The sequence below is a fragment of the Papio anubis genome, chromosome 13 (assembly GCF_008728515.1).
Source record: "Papio anubis isolate 15944 chromosome 13, Panubis1.0, whole genome shotgun sequence".
Classification (NCBI taxonomy): Eukaryota; Metazoa; Chordata; class Mammalia; order Primates; family Cercopithecidae; genus Papio; species Papio anubis.
This window is the reverse complement of record NC_044988.1, coordinates 44047951-44075474: the sequence shown is the minus strand read 5'-3', so window position 1 is coordinate 44075474 and position 27524 is coordinate 44047951. Positions and strand designations below refer to the sequence as shown.

Sequence of the window (27524 nt, the reverse complement as noted above, 5' to 3'; positions counted from 1 at the left end):
GAGCAAATAAGGTTAATATGCACAGTAAAGTGGAGACAGAGCTTGCTGATAGAGGGAGAAAGAACTGATGCTATCATTTAAGTCCCTAGATTCACTCAAGGTAGTAGGGTTGTTGTCAGGGTTAAATGAGTTAATAATGCATGTAAATAAAAATGTACATAAGAGTGTATATATTCAATAATTATTTGCTGTCCTTAATCATATCTCAATATACAATATTTCTATGTATTCTTATCTTACTTCTCCAACTAGACTGTAAAGTTTTTGAGAGCAGGCACTAGGTCCTGCTCAGCACCTGGCTTATACTAAGGTTCAATAACCCTCGTTGAAGGGATCAGCATATTTCTGTGAGGCACAATCAGTGTGTGGCTTCAGCTTCAGCTTTCTAAACAAGTCTGTGATTTTGTTAGTAGACTTGTGAAATTTACTCCTAATATGTGGAAAGCATCTTTGCCTGTGGTTTTATTTTGTTAATTTCATTGTGTTCTGACTGAGGCTAAGCTGCCATGATGTTTTTATGCGACAACTGATTTTATTTTTATTTTTCATCATGCAAAATGTCTTTTGAGAAAGCTGGAGTTAGGACATTTTTCTAGAGTCACATTTTTAAAAATTGAGAAGGTCAGTAAGCAAAGACTCCCAACTCCTTGAGTTATGCTTGGAAAAATAAAATTGCTCCTGGTGCTAAGCTTTGAAATTACCACATCACTGTCAAGCCCCACACAGACTGTTAAAATGGAAAACATCTGAAAATTAAATTCTTTATGTTGCCTTTGGTGCATCTTCCCCTTTTCTGTAAAACCTGAAGATAAAAAGGATTCCTGATGATTTTTTCATGTTTTTAATGCATGTGCAAAATTCTTATGTCTAGTTAATGCTAGCATTTGAAGCTGTGTTCAAGTTAATTATTAATGAAAAAAATGCATTGCCTGTTTGATTTTCAGTTGTGAAGGCAGAGTAGAATGGATGCTGTCAATTTATTCTGATTTCTTGTCTGAATTTAGTGGACAAATGTGGATATGATAATATATTAGTAGAATTTTTAGCCTGAAGTTTCCATGTCTACACACAATAGCCTTGAATATGGAGGATGGGAAATGTTTGCTCAAATAGATTCACTGAAGCACATGATTTGAGTATAAGCACTTGTAAAGTTAGAGGACCTGAATCCCTCATCCTTTCAGATCCAGCTGGACCATTAGCTCCAGAAATAAAACAAAGTGCTGGGAGAAGGATTCCTTTGTTGTTAATAGCTACATGCTTGCCTGGTGTGTGCATGTGTGTGTTTGGAAGCCTGTCCCTTCAGTGTCTCTCCAGGAGCATCTTCTTCCAAAGCCTTCATGCAGACGATTCCTTTAAAGCCTGCCTCTTGTCTGAAATAAAATAGCCTGCTAGCAGCCTGGGAGCCCTGAGGTAATTGGTGAATTGAAATTGGTATGTATCTTTTTCATTTATGCTTTTATTTTTACCGCAGATGTATAAATAAACAATAAATGTGTTGTTTTTTTGTTTTTAAAAATTACATATTATTCTGTCCATCCATTTTAAAAATAGTTTTATTGAGGCATAATTCATATACAAAAATTGCACATTTAACATATACAATTTGATGAGTTTGAACATATGCATGTAATAGATAATCAAGGTAATAGATAAATCGACCACTTCCAAAAATGTCCTTGTGCCTCTTTGTTTTTTGCTTTGTTTCATTTTGTTTTGCTGTAAGAATACTTGACATGAGATCTATCTTAACACATTTCTAAATACTATGCACCCTTGTTACCTATAGGCACAATGTTGTACAGCAACTCTCTAGAACTTATTAATCTTGCATAACTGAAGCCTTGTACCCATTGAACAGTGCCTTGTTCCTCTTGCCTCCAAGTCCCTGGCAGCTAGCATTCTACTGTCAGTTTCTATGAGTTTAACTATTTTATATACCACACGTAAGTGGAATAATGCAATATTTGTCCTTCCATGGCTGGCTTATTTCACTTAGCATAATTTCCCCCAGATTCATTCATCTTGCCTCATATGGCAAGATTTTCTTCTTTTCAAAGGCCAAATAATATCCCATTGTGTATATACACCATATTTTCTTTACCCATTTATCTGTTAATAGACACTTGGTTGTTTCCATATCTTGGCTGCTCTGAATAGTGCTGCAGTGAACACTGGAGTGCAGATAGATAGCTCTTCAAGATCCTGATTTCCATTCTTTTGAATATACGTTCAAAAGCGGGATGCCTGAATCATATGATAGTTCTATTTTTAATTTTTTGAGGAACAACCACATTTTTTTTTTAATAGTGGCTGCATCGTTTTACCTTCTCAGCAAGAGTGTACAAGGGTTCCAATTTCTCCACATCTTCATCAACATTTATGTTTTGCTTTTACTTTTTATAATTGCGATGGTTAATACTGAGTGTCAACTTGATTGGATTGAAGGATGCAAAGTATTGATCCTGACTGTGTCTGTGAGGGTGTTGCCAAAGGAGATTAACATTTGACTCTGTGGGCTGGGAAAGGCAGACACACCCTTAATGTGGGTGGGCACTATCTAATTAACTGTCAGAATGACCAGAATAAAAGCAGGTAGAAGAACCTGGAAAGATCAGACTGACTTAGTCTCCCAGCCTATGTCTTTGTCCCATGCTGGATGCTTTCTGCGCTTGTACATCAGACTCCAAGTTCTTCAGCTTTGGGACTCTGACTGGCTTCCTTGTTCCTCAGCTTGCAGAGGACCTATTGTGGGACCTTGTGATCATATAAGTAATGCTCCTTAGTAACCCCTCCCCTTTTTATATACATCTATCCTATTAGTTCTGTCCCTCTAGAGAACCCTGACTAAAAAAATAATATCCATCTTAATAGTGTGAAATAATATCTCATTGTGGTTTTGATTTGCATTTCCCTGAAGATTAGTTACCTTGAGCATTTTTTTATATACCTTTTGGCCATTATTATGTCTTCTTTGAAGAAATGTCTGTTGAATGTTTTTGCCCATTTAAAAATGTCCATTGAATTTTTTTGCCCATTTTTAATTGAGTTGTAGGAGTTCCTTGTATATTTTGGATGTTAATCTCTTATCAGAAATTTGATTTGCAAATATTTTCCCCCATTCTATGGATTACCTTTTAATCTGTTGAGTGTTTTGTTTACTGTGCAGAAGATTTTTAGTCTGATGTAATTCTGCTTGTCTAATTTTAATTTTGTTACTTGTGGGATTTTTTTGTTTTGGAATTTTCCTCCTCAGTGATTCTTGTTCTAATGTTACTTATATTTATGGTGTTATATCCAATAAATCATTGCTAAGCCTAATGTCATAAAGCTTTTCCCCTATGTTTTCTTCTACAACTTTTATAGTTTCATGTCTAACACTTAAGTTTTTAATCTGTTTTGAGGTGATTTTTGTATATTGTGTAAGCTAAGGGCCCAGTTTCATTCTTCTGCATGTGAATATTCAGTTTTGCCAACACCATCGGTTGAAGAACTGTCTTTTTCCCATTGCGTATTTGTGTAACCCTTGTCAAAGATCAGTTGACTGTACATACCTGGGTTTATTTCTGGGCTCTTTATTGTATTCCATTGGTCTCTATGTCTGTTTTTATGTCAGTATCACATGGTTTTGATTAATACAGCTTTGTAGTATATTTTGAAATCAGGAAGTGTGGTGCCTCCAGTTTTCTTCTTTTTTTTTTAAGATTGTTTTGGTCATTTGGAATCTTTTGTGGTTTCATAATTTTATGATTTTTTTCTAGGTATAAAAAGAATTTACATAAACACAATAGATGCCATATGAGGGGACTTTTAAAAATTGTGGAAAAATTAAATTAAAAGATAAAAGATATAAACTTTCTCAACATAAACTCCATGAAGTTCAAGACACTTTTGTAAATGATAATACCAATAATACAGATAATGCTAATTAGTCTGTCCCTAAATAACTGGAAATACTGAGAGTTTAGCCATGTCAATGCAGTCTTTTTAACGTTATTAGCTGAAGAAAAATGGGCTCTTTTTAAAGATTTTTTAAGGTTAGGGGAAAAAAGAAGTCAGAAGCAGCCAAATTTGGACTGTAAGGTGGATGTCTAATGATTTCCCATCAAAACCCTTGCAAAATGGCCATTGTTTAATGAAACAAATGAGCAGGAGCATTGTCCTCTGGCAAAGCTTTCCTGGGTGTTTTTCTGCTAAAGCTTTGGCTAACTTTCTTAAAACACTCTCATAGTAAGCAGATTTTATCGTTCTTTGGTCCTCCAGAAAGTCAACAAGCAAAATTCCTTGAACATCCAAAATAAGTTTGCCATGATCTTTGCTTTTGACTGGTCTGCTTTTGCTTTGACTAGACAACTTTCACTTTTTGGTAGCCATTGCTTTGATTGTTCTTTGTCTTCAGGGACATACTGGTAAAGCAGTGTTTTATCTTCTGTTGTATTTATTTAAAGAAATCCTTCAGGATCTTGATCCTACTTGTTTAAAATTTCCATTGAAAACTCTGTTCTTGTCTACAGCTGATCATGGCACAATTGTTTTGGCACCACTCAAATGGGAAGTTTGCTCAGCTTTAATTTTTTGGTCAGAACTGTACAAACTGAACCAACTGAGGTGTCTATGGTGTTGACCATTGTTTGTGCTATTAATCACTGATTCTCTTCAATTAAGGTATGAACCAAATGAATTTTTTCTCACATTTTGGTATGGATGGTCTGCCCCTGTGAGCTTCATCTTCAACATTGTCTCATCCCTTCTTAAAATGAGTTATCCGTTGCAAACTGCTGATTTCTGTGGGGGCATTTTCCCCACAAACTTTTCGTAAAGCACCAATGATTTCACCATTCTTCCTTCATAAATTTGATCTTTGCTCTTATTTCAATTTTAGCAGAATTCATGTTGCTCTGATAGCAGTTCTTTTCAAACTGAGGTCTTATACTTGTTAGTACCTCAAGCTAGATGTTCAGACATATTATAACAAGTTAGTACAAGTTTATTTTGGTGCAAAGAATTTTTGAAATCCGTGTAAAGTTTTTTAAAACACACACAGAAAGTTCATTTTTCATGAAATTTCTGAAGTCCTCTTTACTTAGTGATAAATATATTCAAGATGAAAGTCTTGTACACTGTACACTAAAAACTACAAATCATTGATAAAAATATTAAAGAAGGAACAAATAATTGGAAACACAGCCCATGTTCATAGATTGGAAGACTTAACATAGTTAAAATGTCCATACTACTCAAAGTGATCTACAGATTCAGCATAATCCTTATTAAAGCATGTCCCTATATTTTTGCAATTTCCTTTTTTTTGCAATTTTCTTTTTTCTTTCTTTCTTTTTTTTTTTGAGTCAGAGTCTTGCTCTGTCACCCAGGCTGGAGTGCAGTGGTGCGATCTTGGCTCACTGCAACCTCTACATCCCAGGTTCAAGTGATTCTCCTGCTTCAGCCTCCCAAGTAACTGGGATTACAGGTGCCCACCACCATGCACAATTAATTTTTTTTTTGTTTGTAGTTTTAGTAGAGATGGGGTTTCACCATGTTAGCCAGTCTGGTTTCAAACTCATGACCTCAAGTGATCCACCTGCCTCAGCCTCCCAAAGTGCTGGGATTTCAGGTGTGAGCCCCTGCACCTGGCTGCAATTTGCTTTCTTTACTCAACATCTTTTTGGCTTAGATTATGGTTATTTCAGTATTTTTCAATTACAATGGCAAAGAATGTCAGATATAAGATGTTTTGTACACATATGAGAATCTAAGTATAACTCGAAGTTAAAATGCCTAATTTAAGGTTTTATTAATATTTACTTTTACTGGAAATGGTCAAACTGCTTTCTAAGTGTTTGTAACTATTTAAAACTTCCAGTAGCAAGTAAGAGTTTTTTTCCCCCTCATCTTTTACCAGATTTAATTTATTTAATTTACCAGATTTAATTTATTGTAAGATTTAAAACTTTTTATTTATCTAAAAGAATCTCATTTTTAGTCTCTATTTGCATTGGCCTGATTATTTGTGTAATTTTGGATGCTTTCATGTATTTATTAGCCATTTGTGTGTCTTTTCCTTTAATAAAAGGAGAATATTAAGATTTTTTTCTTAATGATTTGTATAGGTTTCTGAAGGTTTCTTTAAATTTTAAACATAAAGCTTTTGTAATTTATTTTCATTGTGAGTGCCTTCTACCAATTTCTGTTTTTTTTTAAACTTTAATTTTTTGCTCTATGGGAAATTTTAATTGTAAGTTTTTCTTTAAAGCCTTTACTTACTGTATCATACTTAAGAAAATTTCCCTTGATATTAATATATTCCCTGATTTTTTTGTTCCAAAAGTTAAAGGCTTTGTTATTAAATTAAGATAGTCAAATCAACTGCAATTTGTTTTGATGTACAGTATGAGGTAAAGATCTAATGTTTTTTGGTATATGATATGAAGTAAAGATCTAATGCTACGTTTTCTATGTGGATAACCAATTGTCCTGTCAACATGTTATTGATTGTCTATTATTTTTTCACTGACTTCTATTCTGACCTTCGTCATACACCAGGTTGCTATATGTGAGTGACCTGCTTCCAGCTTTTCTAGACTGTTTCTTTGCCTTTCTTCTATCACTGTGAAAGTTCCAGTTTCTTAATTATTAAAACTTTATAATATAAAATATTAATATTTAACAGGGAAGTTCATCCTTAAATGTATCTTCTTCAATTTGTCGTGGCCATTCTTGGTTTTTACTCTTTTAGATAAATTTTAGTATCAGCTTGTCATTTTATATATATATATGAAATATATAAATACATATAATCTATATATTTAATACTATATAATATACATATATAACATATGTATATAATGTGTATATGTGTACACACACACACACATATATATATAAAATGCCTTATTGGCATTCCAACTGACACTGCATTGAAATTTTAATTTGGGGAGAAATGAGATTTTTGCATTATTAAGTCTTCTCATCCAGTTAGATATATCTTCCCATTTATTTAGATTTTTTAATGCCCTTTATTAATTTTTTATTTTCTTCATGAAATTTTACCTACATTTAATTAATTTAAATGAATTATCAGGCTCATTAAAGTTTTGTTGCTATTATAAAAACTGTCTTTTAAAAAGTATTTTCAGTAATTAGTTGTTACTGGTATATATGAATGCCATTGATTTTTGTATGTTGACCTTATGTCCAAAAAACTTGCTGAACTCTTTGAATAGTTCAAACAGTAAATTCTTTTCTATATTTGTACAGAGACACTTATCTTTGCAAATAATGAAAGGTTTAATTTTTCTTTTTAAATTTTTATGCCTCATTTTTTTATCTTGACTTATTGTGTTGGTTAGGATCTCCTATCCGATGTTGAATTGTGGAGATTGTAGTCAGATGTCTTTAATTGGATTTAGAAACTTCCCTTCTAGTCCTAGTTGGCTAATATTTTTCAGTTTTTGGTTTTTTAATGAATGAGTATTGAATTTTACTGAATGTCTCTTTTCTGCACTTATTAAGATGGTCATGTCTTTTTTCCTTCTTTAATATATTAAACTGCTAGATGTTCTGATTTTGAACCATCCTTGCAATCCTGAAAAAAAAATTTTTCACTATTGGTCATATTGTCTTTTAAAAAGCAGAGCTGAATTTGATTTGTAAATAAGTTATTTAGGATTTATGTTAAAAGTCAAATTGACCTGTAGCCCTCTCATGTCAAGCAGAGCACGATGCTCTTCTGTCCTGCTCAGGGGTGGTTTTATCTCCTGATATCCTCTAATCACAATGTCAGCTCCCAAGTCTGAGGTCCTACAAACCCTCTCATTGGGCTGTGTAATTGCTCTTTTCTGGTACACAGAGGTGTTTGTATTGCTTTTCTTTATTTGTTTTCATGTTTATCTATTTCAAGTGTGGTATGTATAACACCTTTCTATTCCTGGACTCATCCTCTTCTCTTGCCATAGTATTGCTTCCCATAGCCATCCAGTTTTAGAGACTCAGTGGAAAACTATCTTTACAGTGTAATAGATAACACCTCTTGTCTTGCTGCCATGATCAAAATTTAATAGGCACATTCCTATTTTTTTATATAAATTTTTGGTGAAGGTATTGGCTGTGCTTTTTAGATAATGCTACATTCTGTAGCAATTCAACAAAAATCATTCATGTTTACAATCCAAAATGGTATGCCAATCTCCAACACACATTTGATATTTTTCATTATCACTCCAACTAAGGCTAGAAGTAAAATGATTTCTTTAAAAATGGATTTTGTGCCAGCACTAAGTTCAGCAGCACATGCTTTTAGGGGAAGAATTCTTTGTTGTTTCTTTGACTAGTTCTTTTTAAATGCCCTAGCTTGGCATTTCAACCTTTTCAAAGAGTATTTTATTGATTGAAGTTGATAATTGTATTATTTCCAGGCCCTTATTCATTTGTGGCAGATAGAAAGAATGACATTTGTATAAACAGGTACTTCAGATTTCAGGACATTTTTGCTAATCTAACTCTAACCGCCTATTTTAGAATATGTTCAGCACAGTTAGGCCAAGTTTCATGTATATAATTAACTTTGCAAAGTTTATGTTTCCTGTAGACTTTTTGAGATATGTTGCAATCTAAGCTTGTTATTTTTTGCTTAGCATGCTGAAGTTGTTTTTCCCATAGAAGTGATATAAAAACATTTATCTCTCTTTCTAGACTAATCCATAAACCTTATTTAGCCCAGATGTTAGAAGAAGCATGTCGATGCAACCACTTATACATAGTATACAATTCCTTTGTCAAATGGATTCCGAGTCTCAACTAACAGCTTCTAAAACCATCTTCATTTCTTTGCAGGTGAGATATTCACAACATAAGCAATTTTAAAAATCAGTTTGAAAATAAAATTGTCTGTTTTGCTGTGTTTCTTAACTGTCATTATTAAGGCTTTATTTCTTGCCTTTTCAAGATTAATATATGACTCACACATTGTCACTATATTTATTTAATAATAACTGTGTTTAGTAAATATCTGTTTACTTATAAAGAGTTTAGTGATTCTTAACTTTCCCCTACTTATTCTCAGAGTAAACGAAATGAATCAAGAGATTCTTGAAGATTTGAAATCTCTGATGACTTTGAGTAAGTGTATAAGCACCATTCATTGCTAAAGTAACCACAAAGCATGTTTTTAAAATAAATAATTTTTTTCTCCCTTCTTTTGCATTCTGTCTTCTTTACATTTTTCTCTTTTCTTTCTTCCTCCCTCATGTAATTTTCTTTATCATTTTACTCTTTCTTTTCCTTTTTCCTCTCTCTTTTCCTTATGGCTTCCAAAGAAAGGCATATGGTGTTGTGACCTTGTTAGGGGAAACCACTATCTAGGTTGAATTGGATTCACAGTGTTCTATATTTTTGGCAAAGGTTTAGGATAGCCAGACATGTCTTAATATAAACAGTTCCCCCAAAGTGAGTTAATACTTCAAATTCTCTCTTTATGGTTAATTTAAAAGTTAGGCCAGATGGTAGGCCATTATCTTTTTTTTTTTCCTGGTGGGAATAAAATACAGGGAAGCATTTTATTAAACAGTTGTTAAGGATCAAGACTTTCACAGACCACTGAATACTGACAAGTTAACTATGTGAATCTCTGTTGAGAGGACAGTTCTTGGCCTGTGATATATCTGAATTATTGGGATCATGAACTATATGCAAATGGATCAGATTAATGGGATCTTTATGAATTTTCAAAAAGAGTCAGACACACAAAAAGCCTTACAAACGGAAGAAGTAAGGTGGTATTTAAAAACAGCACCTTAGGATCTAGTTCCATCCCATCTTTTCCCTTAAATGCCATGACAAAAGTTAAAGGGGTCCTGTCCCTTCTGAATGCTGGGCTTCTCATCTAAATTTCAATAAAAACCTTGCAAGATGGGAATTTGGAAGAGTCTGTGTGAGTATGTAAATGGGTGGGTGTGGGCACCTGCGGCCTGCATGTGTGTGCCCCCGTGTGTGTGTGTGGAGCATGCGTGAGAATGCGTGCACATGTGTGGGGTGGGTCATTGTGTGTGCATGCATGTGAATGCATTTGCCTGTGTATGTGTCTGTGTGTGGTGACTGTGTGTCTGTCGTGTGTGTATGTGTGCCTGTGTGTGTACCTCTGTGAGTGGTTGTGTCTGTATGTGAGTGTGTGCATGCCCATTTGTGAATGTGTGTGTGCCTGTGTCTGAGTGTGTGTGCGCCTGTGTGCTGCAGGAGGGAGAGGCTGCTCCGGCTCGGCGAGTGGCAGAGCAGTTAGTACAAAACTAGTAGTGAGAAAGGAAGCTGGGAAGAGGCTGGGAAGAGGCAACCGACCTCATTAACAAAAGCTCAGTTTTGTCCCTGCGGACCCAACCAGCAGAAGGCACGGGCGGGCGAGCGGTGGCTGTCCGCCAGGGAGGTCGGGCTCCTTGTAAACAGTTGAAGGCATCTTTATCATGCCCTTCTCAGGGGGAGTCCTGAGGCTTGGCACTCGGGAAGTTTGCAAAGCTGCAGCAGCTACCTTGGAGAAGACCAGCAAACAGAGCAGAGTATGTATGTGAACTTCAGTTCTGTATTTTTTGTGAGGTGGGTTAATGGATTTTTAGTAAAAAGAAATCTCAAACACAGCTGACCTGAAAGACTGGAATTTTAGCTCTCTTCCTTCCTGGGGTTCTTTTTCCTCCCCCTTCCTCTCAAAGCCCTTTAAACCAGATTGCCGGGTCAGTGACTCTTATCCTGCCCGCCAGTTTCAAGGGTTTCTAGCTTTTTTGGCTTGGAAAGGAAAACTACTACCTGTAAGTATCTGTTTTATGTGTTTTTTTTTCATCGTGACTGTGAATGTTCTGTTAGTAGAATGCCCCAGAGATTGTTTATGTGATATCATTAATGCCAAGTAACAATGCAAGGCGTCTGCAAGAGTAGGCTTGCAAAAGTTTAATTCTCCTGTTAACTCAGAAGGTGGCAACTTGCAGTGTTAGCAAACCAAATGCCAAAAACGGGATTCTTTTTATTACGTGACACAAATTTCTAACTCTTTTCTCAGTCCATGCGCGCTGGCACTTGCCAATGAAATAAGCATTTTTTAACTGTGTAATTTTTTCTTCTGAAATTAGAATGTTTCTTTTCAGCTAAATGAAATATCAAAGGGAAAAGACACAAAAATGAACGAAACAGGTAATATCCTCATGATACAAACATAGAGAAATTTGGATGAGATAATTTCGGATACCTTTGCTTTAGTTTAGTTATATTTGGAGACATATTTTCAAAAACGTGATTTCTATTTCATTTTGGGGAAGAGAGATAGTGCTGGGGAGGCAAAGAAATGGCATTGTTCTGAAGTTTTGGACTGATTTTCAGGCGCTCTCAGCTCAGTACTGAGATTTGGTCCAGAGACTTTGGTGCTTTCGTAAAGAGTTTCTTTTCATTTTATTTTGAAATCCAGGAAACAATTTCTGGCTTACGGAAATAGTTCATTGTTTTTAAGGTATTTAATTTTAATTTTTGATTTTTTTTTTTTTGTTATTACTATTGTACCCAGTCTTGTTGCTTGGTGTGCATTACAAAGCTTAAAAAGAGCATTTCTGGGAGCCAGTTGGTGTTTATAGCCTGGGAATCTTGCTGGAGAGATTAACCTCTGTGGGGCTGCTTCACAGACCAGAGCTAGTGATTCAAATGCTCTTCAGGTTTCTGCTCTGGAAAACTGACACCCGCTGTTCCTGACTCTAGGTAAAGCTTGAAGAGCTGTGCCTCAGCCCCCTGCTTACACTTGATAAAGGTGCCTTCAGCGCAGCTCTAGGAAACTTTGCTCTTTCTCTCCATCAGGCATTCTGAAAACCTACTATGTGTAAGAACCCCCATTTGCGTGGTGAAAGGCAGGTTCTCAGTCCCCAGGCCCAAAGGATTTTAAACCTGGAGTGGTGCCAGGAATCTTCCCAGGTGATTCTGAAGCAGGTGGGTCACACTTGGGTAAACACTGCTCTACATTGTCCTTGACATGAAATTTTTGTCATGTACTTGGTTAATATTAAACCTTATATCTAAATAAGAAACCTGAGTTTGAGCTGTTGTTGAGCCTAACTTAATGTACAACATGGTTTTGCATGCTTGGCTGACAAACCAGGGCTTTTAAATCAGTTTTCCACCAACCTCATCTTTTTTTTTTTCTTGCTCCCCTTCTCATCTCTGCCTTTTCATTCCCACGAGGAAAAAAAGGAGGTGGGCGAAGGGACCGGACTAGCATGTTCCCTGCTTTCACATGTTGGGCTGTATGACCTGATCTGCCCCCGCATGGCTAAGCAATGTTTGTTTTGGAAACTTTAAACCCAGGACTGTTCTTAATTCTTTCCCAGCCTCCTGGGGCTGCTGGGCTGCTGGAGTTGGGCTAGGCTGAGTTGGGGGAAACTGAGCTGGATTTCATGGAATGGTTCAGGAGCCTCGTTCCTAGAAAATGATTTTTGGATTGGAGCATCCCACAGGGATGAGAAGAAACAGAAAGTGATTCTTCCATGGTGCTAAAATATACGAAAGTCAGAGCTCAGCTTCCATCCCCATCCTTGCATTTTCTGGCATTTAATATTGATATTAAAAAGAAAACTGGACGTGGCCATCAGACCCCCTTCCTTTCTTCTCTTTCCTCATTCCAACTATTTAGCTGCACCTGCTACATGCCAGGCTCAGTGCTAATTTCTAAGGATTTCAAAATGCCCACTGGGAATGGCATGCACAGGGTGCTTGTCTTCATAGTGTGTCAAATCTTAGCTGTTGCTAACCAGCCTTGGAAGAGCCATCGAATCCCTCAAAGCTTCACTTCCTCATCAGTAAAATGAGTCGAATTAAATGAGTTTCAGTGTCTTCCTAGCTCTGATATTCTGACATTCATAGATACGACTCAGTCTTCTAGACACAGATATGGGATATGAGAGCTTTTCAGCATTTACTTTGAGAATAGGCCTAATTTGGCTAATTGCTTTTCTTCAAAAATTTTCAGATATATTTCTTTCTCTCACGAAGAACCATGACCGCAGGCATATTGAGTTAGACAAGTGTGACCTTTTCAGGGCATGTAGCCATTCCTTACAATGGGATCCTGTAACTCCCTGGAAGGGCTGTTTCCCTGGGCCAGGTTACATACGAGGGCAGCCTCTTATCATGTCTGAATCTGATGTCGCTACTCCTTTGGAGAGCTGGGTGGTCTGAAGAGGGCTTGACAGCTTCCACACATGCACAGCTTGCAACCTGACCCTTTCATTCAAGTGATTCAACAGCTTTTGTGCTACCAGGTGAGAGGCTTCAACAGACATCTTTGAGGGGCTGAGCGAAACAAAAAACAAAAGAAAACCCACTCCCTAATGAAATACTGTCTGTACTATATTTTGTCTGTAATGCAGCTCCTCCCACTGCAGTGACTGGGGTGCCATTTCAAAGGGCTCTAAAACTTGGCCATCAAGATAAGAAATTATAGCTATGATTTATGTGCTTTTCTGACAACATCGCCTCTAGCTGTCTGAAGATAATATGTTTGAGTGGAAAACTATTGACTGGAGGACAGGGATCTTGCTAAGTAAGAATATTTCTAAACAAATGTTCATTGCCTCTCATGGGTAAGTTTTTATAGAAGTCAAAAATAGTTTTTGTTTTCTCCCTTAAACCTGTCTATTTATGGAAGTGATGATATGTGGGGAAAATGTGTATTAAAAAGTGATGCCCAAAATGCTCTTTTTGTGCATCATCCAAAGGCTGCTAAGATTGCATGTCACTTTTCACTCTCAAGTTTATCCTTGAAACTTTCTTATCTGGCTCCCTAGCAACAGAGGACAGATAAACACTCCAGGAATGACTGAGCCTCAAGTCCTTTATTGGGTGTTCTGCTTCCCTGGAACTCTTCCCTGCTTTCTCTCAAACATTATCAGCTGCTTAGTACTTACAGATGCTCCGTGCACTCTTCTCTTAAAATAAGTAAGCCACAACTTTGTCTCATTAGCTCACACCCACTGCCATGGTACCTTCATTCTAAGGCCTACAATTCTTGTTAGCACAAAAATGATTTATTTGGTAAATTACAAACTCAAACCACAGTGAAGTTAGGAAGATTGCAGAAAGGATAGATACCACAGCTGAATATTCATCCAAATATTTAAAATTTGTTAGGCGTTTCCTATCAAATCTCTTTCATAGTACAGATTTTTTTTTTTATAAAAGTGATCTTACACCTTAGAAAGACAACAGAGCAACAACACAACAGCAATACTTTAATTCTGTTTTACCTGAAAGTCCCTCTTTATTATCACATAGGATGGTTCCATGTTACCCAATAAGCATTGTGATTGTTTTAAAACCAGAAGGTAGTATTGATGCAAGAGCCCAAATGTTAAATCAGAGAGGTGCAGTAGGAAAAAATAATGGCCTTGGAAAGGATTTCACCTGGGTTCTAATCCTAGGCTACAGTGTTCTTTGGGTCTGTAATGTTGGCCAAGTTACTCAGCTGGTTTCCTCAGGGGTAAAATGAGGGCATTGGTATTTACCTCGCTAGATGTTTGTTTATGGAGCATGATGTTCAAGTGTTTAATAAGTATTTCTTCTTTGGGAGACGGCTAATACAGGTGTAATGGCTGAAAAGAAAACAAACATGGCAAGCGACTTAATTTATAGGTGAAAAGAAAAGAGAAACAGGAAATAAAGTTACATTCCAGATCCCAATGTCTGGGCAGAACAGATCTCAACCCACCACTCCCCTGGCCTTTAACTCTGATCAGCAGCCTAGTTCTCACTTGATCCTTTTTTTTTTTTTTTTTTTTTTGAGACAGGGTCTTGCTCTGCGCCCATGCGGCAGTGCAGTGACATGATCTCAGCTCACTGCAACCTCTTCCTCCCTGGTTCAAGCCATTCTCCTGCCTCAGCCTCTCTAGTGGCTGGGACTATAGGTGCCTGCCACCACCATGCCTGGCTTATTTTTTTTGTATTTTTAGTAGAGACAGGGTTTTGCCATGTTGACCAGGCTGCTCTTGAACCCCTGACCTCAGGTGATGTGCCCCCCTTGGCCTCCCAAAGTGCTAGGGTTACAGGCGTGAGCCACCGCCCCTGACCCTCACTTGATTTTTATAGACCGAAAGCCTGAAAGAGATCCGTGAGCTCACAGACTATGAAATTGTTTGGTATGGAGAAATCAAGGGCAATGTGAAAATCATTCTGTCTTCATTTTTTACTGACCCTCCTTATGTAGATGTTTTAGATAAATGCATAAGGAGATGCATCATTTTGTTTTTCTCAAGATTTTGCTCCATTGTAGCAAGGGGCCCCTCAGGGGTAATGTTTATTTGAGAATTTGAAACTCTGGGCTTGCGCTATAGTGAGCCTGTGAACCATCACCAAAGGAAGGACATATTCATTCAGACATGTGGAGGAGCATGTACTTTCTCTCTCTCTCTCTCACCATTTTAAAAAATAGGTTTGGTATTTGCATTTAGTCAGTCATTCAACTGATATTTATTGAGCTTCTCTGTGAAGGATTCAATGATCACCACTAGAGAAACTTGGGTGAACAGAACAGTCATGGTTATTATCTTCAAGGAGTTGGTAGACCAGGAGAAACAGCAGACTTTTTTTTTTTTTTTTTTTTTTAATGGCTGCAAATAATGACAAAATGCTTATAGATATGCAACATATGGCAAAGTGTATTTCAGGATTCTATGTGAACAGATAAAACTGGTTTGGGAGGTTGAGGCCTGAAGGATGGATAGAATTTAGCCAGGTAAACGGGGTGGTTGATGGCAGTGGGGAAGGGCATTCATTGCAGGTGGAATAGTATGGACAAAACCTGCAAAGGCTTGGAAGCTGGGGTTGGCAATATGGTGAGTTTAAGGATGGGAAGAAGTCCAGTTTTACTAGCATGTCAATGGCAAGGAGGAGAGTCATGCAGGAAGAGGTTGGAGAGGTGTGCAGGGGACAATCGGGCACAGTTAAAAGTGATCCCAGAAAGTACCTAATCCACACTCCTTCTCTGAAACAAAGAACCCTGTTCTGTGTCTATACCTCGGCTTTTGCCATTATTGGACAACACTGAGGGAAAGTCCTTTCTGAAAGTTAAGTTGAGGCTTTCACACATTCTTCCTGGTTCCGTACCCTGGAACCATCAAGTCACTCCCCTTCAAACATCTGAAGACAGACTATTGTAAAAAATAAAGTGCTGCCAAAGCAGATCTCCTCTTTTCCATACTATGTACTTGGTTTTGGGAAATGTAGAGTTACACAATTTTGCTTATTGGAAGCTAACTTACTGGCTGAGTGCATCATTCCAGGCTCTGATTATCAAAGCTGTGGGTCTTGATTGTGTCCTCAGTGATAACAGTTAACCCTCTTGGATTTGTGCTTTCTGTGAATGGGATAAAGTTTGTCTTCAATATCTTTGTTTAAAGATTTAGAAAAATGTTTAACCAGAGAGAACCAAAAACGAGCTATAAGGCACAACTCTAAATTTTTCTAATGAGAAAATGATGTCCCTAACCTCTCTCTTTTGTTTCCTTTTAAGGAGGAAACTAGTTACTAGTCTCTATAACCCAGAATCACAGAAATGTCTAAGTTTTAATAGAAAGAACTCAAAGATATCAGTGTGTGTTGGTGTTCTTGTTTTTTATGAGAATGCTTAAGGCACAATAATTGCTGATTTCATTTATTTATACAAAAGTTGAACTCATATTACATGCAGCAGACAGTGTTGTCCTTCTGTCTTCAAAACACATAGGCAAATAGGTACACTACCGGGTAGGATGTGATAACTGCCCTGTGATGGGTTTAAATAAAATATGATTCGGGGCCGGGCGCAGTGGCTCACGCCTGTAATCCCAGCACTTTGGGAGGCCAAGGTGGGCAGATCACGAGGTCAGGAGATCAAGACCATCCTGGCTAACATGGTAAAACCCCGTCTCTACTAAAAATACAAATAATTGGCCGGGCATGGTGGTGGGTGCCTGTAGTCTTAGCTACTCAGGAGGCTGAGCCAAGAGAATGGCGTGAACCTGGGAGGCAGAGCTTGCAGTGAGCCGAGATCGCAGCACTGCACTCCAGCCTGGGCGACAGAGCCAGACTCCATCTCAAATACATAACTGACTAAATAAATAAATAAATAAAATATGATTCTTCTGCAATTGGAGGAAGGAAATCTTTCCAGATGAAATGATGAGGGAATCCTGGATGAGGCATTTCTTGAGGGGTTAATAAATGTGAAGGATCTCAATAAGGATGGAAGCAAAGGCATTCCAAGCAATATAAAATAGCCCCTTTTAACGTGAATCCATTGTCATTTAATGTACTGTGATGTAAAGACCCACTGTTCCCAGCAGTCAAGCCATCAACCATCCGTTTCAAATTACAGATGCAATTGCCTTTTGCTTTCCTCATTAGTCATTCTTCATACTTTTCTTTCCTTTTAATATTTTCTTCATCTTAAGAATATCAGGCTCCTGCTGACTACATGTCATGGCTCAGTAACTTTGGTCTCGTTAATGACTGGCCTCTGCTACCTACTTTCACACATTAGATCTAAATGAGACCACACAGCATTTTATAAAAATAACTTTACTTAAATTTTGAAAAATAGTCTATGTCTCAAGTCCTTAGAAATTTTGGAACAATAAAAAAAGCTGCTGCTGGAGGTGCTGATTGGGGATTAAAAGGTCACTCGAGGGTGATTTATCAGTGAGAGAAGAATAGGAGTTAAATGGCCATTTGATTACATTAAATAGTACCCAAAGAGTTTAACACTGCATTTTGTATCCTATTCATAATCCTGTTTACCGTGTAACTCTGTTAAGACTTCCTCCTGGTGTCAGTAAGCTGATCTTCCAAATTCTTAAGACATTACTACGGTAAAAGGAAATGAAATAAAATATGTAGCCACATAAACCCACATTTAAAAATCAGTTTGTAATATACTCTGGACTTAGAGTTTGGCAGCAGGATGGGATGACAAAATTCCTCAGACAGGACTAAAGGACTAGCTTTGCACTTTTACAAAATCTTTCAAAAACCCCAGATGGAACCAGTTTTGTCTTTCTCATTTGTCTGTAAAGCCTCTGTGGTGCTGATTTGACTGTTCAAGCCAGGAGGTGGCAGTGCACCAGGTGTACCATTTAGCACTCAAGATACTATGTGGCCTCACAATCCATCACTCATGGATTGTTGCTGAATTGCTTTACTGGAAACTATTGCTCTTCATTTACCCCCAGTAGAGACATTTCCTGATCTGTGGCTTTGTAAGTTGCTTTTGTGCCAGTCCCTCGATAGCGCACAGAAATCCTAGGATATTCACTGATAGGAAATTCTAGGAATTCACTGATAGGAAAACTCTGGGGTCCTTGCGTGTCCCTTCCCCCACTTTAGTTTTTTTCCATGTGAAGAATGGCAAATGATATCAACCATGTGAGCTAATGGAGATACGGTTAGAGATCATATAGTGTTTCACAGCAGGCTTGAACATTCACAGCAATGCTCAGAGGCACCTAGTCTGAACTGTTAGCTCTGTGGCCAGAGAGATCCGACATTAAGACTTTAAGAGCTAAGACTTGTCCAGGAGTGAAGGAAGTTGAAATTCCATGTTAATTAACAACAGCCAAGTGTGGTGGCTCATGCCTGTAATCCCAGCAGTTCGAGAGGCCAAGGCAGGCAGATAGTTTGAGCCCAGGAGTTTGAGACCAGCCTGAGAAACATAGTGAGATCTGATCTCTAAAAAAAAAAAAAAAAAAAAAAAAAAAAAATACCAGGCATGGCAACAGGTGCCTGTAGTCCCAGCTATTCAGGAGACTGAAGTGGGAGGATCACTTGAGACCCAGTGGTCAAGGCTGCAGTGATCTGTGATCAAGCCACTACATTCCAGCCTGGGCTGCAGAGTGAAACCCCATCTCTTAAAAAAATACATAAAAACTATCTTCACAATCCCATGAAGTCAATATTATGTAAGATGATGAATTCAAGGCTGAGAAATTTTAAACAAATTTAATTATATTGTAGATTGAGCTTCTTCTGCAGACACTTAAAGTGTTCAGAAAGTGAGTTGACTTAAAGTGTTTATCTTTAGTTCAGATGATTAAATGGGTCTTCCTACAATGATACATGTGAACTAAAGGTGACCTGTGTTATGCATTATTGTCATACTGTCTCTTTATATAAAAAATCCATTTTATTTTTTAAAAAGGAGTCAGTTCCTTTTTCTCTTCAAAAAAAAGATTTTTATTTTTTTGTTATTGAGTGGAAAAAGCCAGATTGTTTATCCCATGGAGAAAGCTGGAGACAGTAATATGGGCTGAAATGAACAAGATTGAGGTCCATGAACATGTCGAAGAGTGTTATATGGAGTATGGGATGAGGGCCATTGTTTCACTGAAAAATTAACAGAAGTAATTGACACATTAGGAACACAGAGGGGAATTACGCTTATAGAATGATGTGAGAGACTTAATTTACAGATCAGAAGGTTTAAATTTTTCTTGTTTACAGCAGATGATTAAGCAGATAGCCTCAAATCTCCTTCTAATCTGCTCAATAATGATTTAGTATTTTATGATTTTAGAGAAATCTATTACATACTGCCTAAACATAAATATCCACTTCTACCTTGTCTTAAAACATCATTCTATAAAGAAGCATGAAAAATACTAGCCTTATGAATAATAAAATTTATGGTTATAATATATAGACTTATCTTTGTCTTTAAAGATTCACAGCAAGGAACAGAGTTAAAATGCAACAGAAATTAGTGGTAGCACAAAATTTTAGTAGTTAAACTTTATGTTAATTTCTTTCATTTTAGGCTTTGCTTCCTTTCTGACAATTTTGCTAATTTAGCAAAGATTTTTCTCAACATAGGAGAAAAACTAAAGTCAGGGAAGGGATATACAAGGACCCCAGAGTCCTCCTACCAAAGAATCCCATTGCCTGTGGTTTCCATGCACTCTAAGGGAACTGGCACCAAAGCAACTTACAAAGCCACAGATCAGGAAATGTCTCTGTGCCACTGACTTGTACACTTACATCTCACACATGGGACTGGCTTTCCAGGGATGGCCATCCCAGCTATGCTGCCAATGAAACGTTCGCTCATGATGCCTCCTTTGGAGCTTCCTGCCTTTCTTTGCCTTGTGTCAGACTCTCTATCTAGGACCATCCTATCTTCCTCTCCTCTTCCCAGCTCTCCCCCAACCAACCACCTCCACACTGGGTCTTGCTTTTGGGCTCTTCCTAGTGCTGTTCTTGGAGGTGGCATCCCCAGCCCTAGTCCCACTGATGCGCTCCATCCTGACTAAGAGACTTACTGAGTCTGATGGTTGTTTTAGACATGCCAAAGATCCTAACTTCAGTCTTCGGACACCAAAGCTCCTTTTACCTCTTCTCATACTTAGAGGAGAATAAAATAAAATACAGTTATTAATACAGTTAATATTTGCAGCAGTGGTTCTCTATCCTGGTTGCTCATTAGAATCACCTGGAGTACTTTTAAATTCAGATGCCTGGGCCCCACTCAGACAAATGAAATCAGAAACTCTGGGAGTGGTGACTAGGTGATAGTAATATGAAGCTAAAGAGGGGGCCTGCTAGTGTAGGAGTGGCAGTAGAGACAACTCCTTCATCTTGGTGTGTTTCCCATTCTCATTAATAGCGCAGACCCAGTAATCCCTCATAAGAATGGTTTGCTTCTTTCTAGGACAGAGGGGTAGGTCTGAAGCCATGAGCGTGAAGTTTATTTGCAGCCAGTACTTTTCCCCAGGCCGTGGGAATCAGCCCCCACATTGCACAACTCCAGGAACACCGTTCACGTTGTGGTCTGTGTAAACAGCATAAATGGTGCCCTGGAATTTGGTGTGCTGAACTGAGCAAAAACAAGTAAAGGAGTCTCATCACCTTTGGCCAACACCGTGAAGGACAGATCAGTTAGTATGTTTTCCCACAGAAATATCTTCCACCATGATGAGCTTCTGCCGTGCTCAGGGACATCACAGTTGGAACTGTATTTGTCAGCCTATCTGGACATTGCACCTACAGTAAATGTGTTTCTACCTCTAGACAAAATTCTTGCAAACCAATATTTTGAATATAGCCTATTTGTGTCTTGGAGACTCTAAGAAGGTGTTTTAGGCAAGACTGCTTGTGTGTTCCATACTGGTTTCACTTTTGAAATATTTCTCTGACTTACTGGTGTTTGCAATTCTTATACCATGTAATCTTCTGCATTGCTGTATCCTCCTGCATGTATTTTTTCAGCAAATGAGACATCTAATCAGACATTCAGATACTTTATTTGCAGCCTGTGATGTTTATGGAGGTTTTGTTTTTGAACCAGTACTTGAAGCACTTTTAATCCCACTGCCTGAGATCACCCTCCCACCGGCATTCTCCACAGCCCACTCCCAAATTCTGCCAGAGTGAGCAGGTCAAGTTTCGCTTTTCTTAATGCCATTAAGCTCAATGAGCAACACTGCATCAGAGACTCTAGCATGTGTGGCAGAATGGACACTGGCACACTGGCATGGGTGTGCAGCCACACGTGGTGTCTCACTGTGAGGACATGGCCTGTGAGACACCAGGGTGGTCCTTGAGTAGCTGAGGGTCAGGAGAACCCCAGAAGAGACAGTCCCCAAAAGCCGGGAAGTGTGATGAAGAAAAACTCTCTGTGATTTGCCTTGTTCCTTTTTTGTTACTGATGGCCCTCCACTACTCTAGAGAAAATTCTCTAGCTGTGTGTGGGTGTCACAGGAGAGTCAATTCAGCCTGAACCATGAGGCATGTCAAAAGATGGCTCAACTCATAACTTTTTATAAATTAGTAGACTTTAATTTTTGAGATGTTTTAGGTTTATAGAAAAACTGAGCAGAAAGTTCAGAGTTCCTGCATACCTTCTCACTTCCCAACCCCTACTTTCCACTATTATTAATGTCTTGCATTAATGTGGTGCATTCGTTACAATGGATGAGCAACTATTATTATCTAAAGCCTATATTTTACAATAGGGTTCACTTTTTGTGTTGCACATTCTATGTTTTGTTTTTGTTTTGTTTTGAGACGGAGTCTCACTCTGTCGCCCAGGCTGGAATGCAGTGGCGTGATCTTGGCCCACTGCAACCTCTGCTTCTCGGGTTCAAGTGATTCTCCTGCCTCAGCCTCCTGAGTAGTTGGGATTACAGGTGCCCACCACCATACCTGGCTTATTTTTGTATTTTTAGTAGTGACAAGATTTCGCCATGTTGGCCAGGCTGGTCTCTAACTCTTGACCTTAAATGATCTGCCCACCTCAGCCTCCCAAAATGCTGGAATTACAGGTGTGAGCCACCACACCCGGCTGCATTCTTTGGGTTCTGACAAATGTTTAATGATATATATCCACTATCACAGTGGTAGCTTTTAAAATAAATTTTAGAAAAAGTTTTCTTCAATAGGTCTGGAATAGAAAGGGGCAGGAAGGAAACTAACTTTGGCTGAGCCTTGCTCTATGTGTGTGCTGGCAACTTTGCTTTACATTGACAGATAGTATCACATTTAACTAGTGTAACAACCCTGAAAGGTGTCAATTATTGTCTTCATTTTGTAGATGAGGAAACAGAGCCCAGGGAAGAATAGGAACCTTGCTCAAAGAAATTATGGAACCAAGATAGGTGCACAGGTCTGGTAGAGCTGATTAATAGGCTGGCCTCTGATTATCTTTCTTTTCCTCTCCAAACCTGCATCAAAGAATTAAACTCTCTTATCCTCCTTTTTTAGTGCTACTGAATCATAAAATTATTTAGAAAGTTATTTGTAAAAAAGAAAAATTGTAACAAATGAAGTGTGCGTAAGTCATAGCTGAAGACCTCAAAATTGTGCTAAGATCCTCAACAGGGAAGAGCACTAAGACTCTTATTAGACTCCTTGGCCATGCTTCATGGCTCATGCCTATAATCCCAGCACTTTGGGAGGCTAAAGCAGGAGGATCACTTAAGGCCAGAAGTTCAAGACCAGCCTCAGCAACATACTGAGACCTTGTTTCTACAAAAAAAATTTTTTTAAATTAGTCAGGCATGGTGGCGAGTGCCTGTAGTCCTAGCTACTCAGGAGGCTAAGGTGGGAGGATGGCTTGTGCCCAGGAGTTTGAGGTGGCAGTGAGACATGATCAAGCAACTGTACTCCAGCCTGGGCAAAAGAGCAAGACTCCGTCTCTTAAAAAAAAAATAAAAAAATTCTCATTAGAGTTAGATTAAGCCTCTTTGTTGGTTTTAAGTGTTGTGCCTTTTTTTTTTTTCTTTACTACATCTCAGTATATGATACTATGCTTTACATTCCTCACTTTGCATTAATGGGTAAAGCAACAACCAATTGTCTAACCCTTGACAAATCACTTAGCCTCTTTGGGCCCCCGTTTCCTCATCTTGATCACCCTATGGTAGGGCAAGGAACATGGTTTCAGGCACCTGGGCTCTCCAAGCTGTCTGCTGAGATTGAAATACCACGTACTCTAGTTATGAGAATTTACCTTAGACAAATTATTTATCTATTTCCTTAGCTGTAATATAGGAATAATAATAGAATTGAGTTCATACATTGTAGTGAAGGTTAAATGAGTTACAGCAGTGCCATGTACAAAGTAAGTGCATAATACATGCTTATTATTGTTATTATATGTAAAATTTGGATAAGCTCCTCCTAACTCTAGAATTGTATGAGTTTTCATATGCTGTAACTTAGGCTCCAATAACATTGCACTTTTTGTCATTTACCATAAAATTTCTTAGATCATCAAAAGCAGATCTTTACGTCAGACCTCTTTACAAAAATATTCATGGTGGTCGATCCCTTTTCTACTACAGACATCTGTGAGTTTGAGTTTTATCATAAGCAAGGAATGCAAGTGAGATGATCAAGGTTACATCACAGGTTGAGGAGCAATGCTGAATAGTTTTCTGAATGTCTGAGCACCCTTTTCACAATGAAGTGTTTCACCCTGAATAGTGGAAGTTTCTTTAAGAGTATACTGGTGAGTTTGATAAAAGCATTAGAGCATTTTGCTCCTATGCTATCACAGCAAATACCATTTTATTTTTGTTGTTGTTGTTGTTTTAAGCCAAAGCCAGTTTATTAAGAAAGTAAAGGAATAAAAGAATGGCTACTCCATAGACAGAGTAACACTGAGAGCTGCTGGTTGCCCATTTTTATGGCTATTTCTTAGTTATATGCTAAACAAGGGGTGGATTATTCATACCTCTTTTTTTTTTTCTTTTTGAGATGGAGTCTCGCTCTGTCGCCCAGGCTGGAGTGCAGTGGCGTGATCTCAGCTAACTGCAACCTCTGCCTCCCCAGTTCAAGCAATTTTCCTGCCTCAGCCTCCTGAGTGGCTGGGATTACAGGTGCACACCACCGCTCCCTGCTAATATTTGTATTTTTAGTAGAGATGGGGTTTCACCATGTTGGTCAGGCTGGTCTCGAACTCCTGACCTCGTGATCTGCCCACCTGGGCCTCCCAAAGTGTTGGGATTATAGGTGTGAGCCACAGGGCCTGGCCCATGCTTCCCCTTTTTAGACCATATAGGGTAACTTCCTGACATTGCCATGGCATTTGTAAACAGTCATGGTGCTGGTAGGAGTGGGAGGGTAGCAGTGAGGACGATCAGTGGTCACACTTATCGCCATCTTGGTGTTGGTGAGTTTTGGCCAGCTTCTTTACAGCAAAGTGTTTCATCAGCAAGGTCTTTGTGACCTGTATCTTGTGCTGACCTCCTCTCTCATCCTATGACTAAGAATGCCTAACCGTATGGGAATGCAACCCAGTAGGTTTCAGACTAATTTTACCCAGCTCCTGTTCAAGAGGAAGTTGCTCTGGTTCAAATGCCTCTGACATTTCCCCCCTCCCTTTTATAAGAGAACCCTTAATCTTAAGAGTTGTAGAGGGACGAAGATCTGTATTTTGTAACTTCTTCAGGCTGAATAGGGGTGATGATATTCCTGCCTAACTATGAGGATCTCTTGTATTTGGGATAGAGAGGAGCTCAATCAGAAAGCATCAGTATGTCAAGGGCCACTCATAACTCTGGAGTTCCAACAAAAGGTGATATCTAGAAGGTTAATAAATGTTTAAGAAAATGTTGAGTAGGCTTATTCTGCATTCCTACACAAAGAGTACAACAGCAATATATTCCACAACAGTAAGGCAAAATAAGTAAAATTGTCTCAAGTAAACTAAATTAGAAGATTTTTTCATGAGCTGGGCAACTGTTGGAACCAAGCTGATATGGGGTTGTTAGCTGATTCTAAAATGTGCCCAGAATTAGAATATTGATCCAGATATTTACATTACCCATCCCTCTTGTTTCTTCTGAGCAGCAGCCAGAAATCACTGGTTTGTCCACAGGAATAAGGAGTCAGTCTAAATTGCAGAAAAATACTCAAAAAACAACTGATGAGACTAGAATCTAATCAGGTGTACCATAGTTTTTGAAAAATAATTTCTCTCTCCATTTTCACTAAAGATAAATCATGGTAAGACCGATTTGCTTTATTATACTTGGCCTGATTATTTGTATGAAGTGCAGCAAGAATAATTATTTTTCACATAGGCTTTTTAAATTGGCTCTCATGGAACTCTGTTCCATAAGGAATCTCAAATAAGACCTTTTTAAAGCTGAGACCGGCCATGGGTTTGTACCCTCTAATACCTGTGAGTTGGGTAAATTCCTCTCCTCCTGAGGTCCCAAGATAACTTGGAGCTCCTGGGCCTGTCAGAAAGTGACATTCTTTATTTACCACCAGGTCAGGAACCCTGTACAGAAACTGTGTAGACAAGGTATGAGGCCATTTTTCCCAAAGGACTTTTACTGGCTTTACCAGTCAAGTTTAATTCCTCAAAGGAAAGCACACCATTCCAGTCAAGGACTTGGTAAAATAACCAATTTCTCCAACTGTATCCTGTTACAAAAGAAAACAGATTCTTATTGCACTTATGCAAATAACTATATTGCCATAAGTTAAGAATACTCAAAACTAGTTTCCAAATTCTGGCGAAATCAGGTAGAGAGAAACAAACATGCTCCAAATTTTGTTCATAGGAGTATACTTTACTCAATTGTTAAAAGCTGTAGATAGCTCAAAAGAAAAGTTTTCTTAACTCTAAAAAACAAAACAAAGTATCAGCACCGTTTTAAGCAAAAACTAAAAAAATCACTTCAGTCTTCTATTAATTCAGTCCATGCAGTTAACTCCTGTCCTGCTTGATATTTGTGAACATTTCAGCTTTCCATGAGAGTCCTGAAAGCTGCTTTCCTCTATTCTAATGTGACAGTTGCCAAAGTTATTAGAAACCTGCATTTAAGAACACCTGTCAAAGTGCTATAGCTGATTATAAGAGGATTAAAACAAGACAACAACTGTCAGTGGATGATAAAGCGCCTTAGGGCAGCCACTATTAAAGCCACAGTTGGCAAGGAAATTTTGTTTACTTCTGTGGCATACAACAATTTTACATAACTATTATAGCTATTAATAACATATGCTAAGTCATATTAGAATTATAGGAATTTTTCCATTATTTTGGAACACATACCAGTAACGTATTTATATAAATACAGCCCAAAGAAAGCCAACAATGTTTTATATTTGACAATGCTTTCTGTTTTTATACCAAATAAGCCAAATGTCACTGTTGTATTAATGTGCTATTAATGTTAAATCCAATTCTTAATAAAACCTTATAGACAAATGTATTTAATCTTAATCAGTTTGAACCATAAGAGTCTCATAAATTTTTATAACCCTTTAAAATATTTGTGAAAGAGCAGATCAGTGCTCTAGGAAAAACCTGTTGTGCTTTTATTTCAATGTTCAATTTATAGAAAAACTGAATAATACCCCTTTAGCTTTAGCCAATATGTTCACACACAGAATCTCTTTTATAATTAATTTTTTACAAACCTTCCACAACTTATTTAAACCTTCAGCTTTATCCTATCTAACTTAAAATAACCCTTTAACTTTTTAATCTAGGCAAGAAAATCCACATTTCCATGACTTTTTATAGTCTCTTACCAACAACACATTTTACTTTCTTTACACGCCTTACATGTCAAACTGTTTTTATTTCCCAAAGGTTAGTTAAGTCACACAAACTAAAAGGCATTACACTTTTTACTTTTCTAAAAAAATATTTGATTTAAGCTCTTATTATTTTTAAGCCAATTAACAAAAGCTCTTTTATATTACACACACAACACATATAAATACACAGAAGACAAAGGACTCATTTCCTGATCCAGGATTGAACCCTGAACCCAGGTCACCAATGTGAAAAGAGAAAGCGGGGCCACATGGTTACAAGATCAAGCTCCCAAGGATGTAATTGACTAGTTTTGCTGGGCTGTGTCTTAGACAGCAGGCTTATGGGGTCCTAGGCCCGCATTCTATCCTAAGGTATCCCTCTTTCTGACAGAAAGATATGGAAAGACAAATTCATAGCACAAAGTACAACAGATTCACTACAGTTTAAGACTAGCCCTCATGAATTCTTTTTTTCCATTAATCAA

General features: G+C 37.9%; 1 protein-coding gene across 15 annotated transcripts in view; it reads left to right on the top strand.

Moving 5' to 3' along the window:
* Positions 1–3709: 3709 nt before the first annotated feature.
* The window catches only part of FREM1 (FRAS1 related extracellular matrix 1), a 175383-nt gene continuing 151568 nt past the window's right edge, over positions 3710–27524 (top strand). For 5 of the 15 annotated variants that reach the window (XM_031654255.1, XM_031654254.1, XM_031654253.1 and 2 more), the window contains exon 1: positions 9128–11949. The gene's annotated coding sequence lies outside the window, so the exon portion shown is untranslated. The other 10 variants (XM_031654250.1, XM_031654251.1, XM_031654245.1 and 7 more) reach the window with 8 other exon arrangements.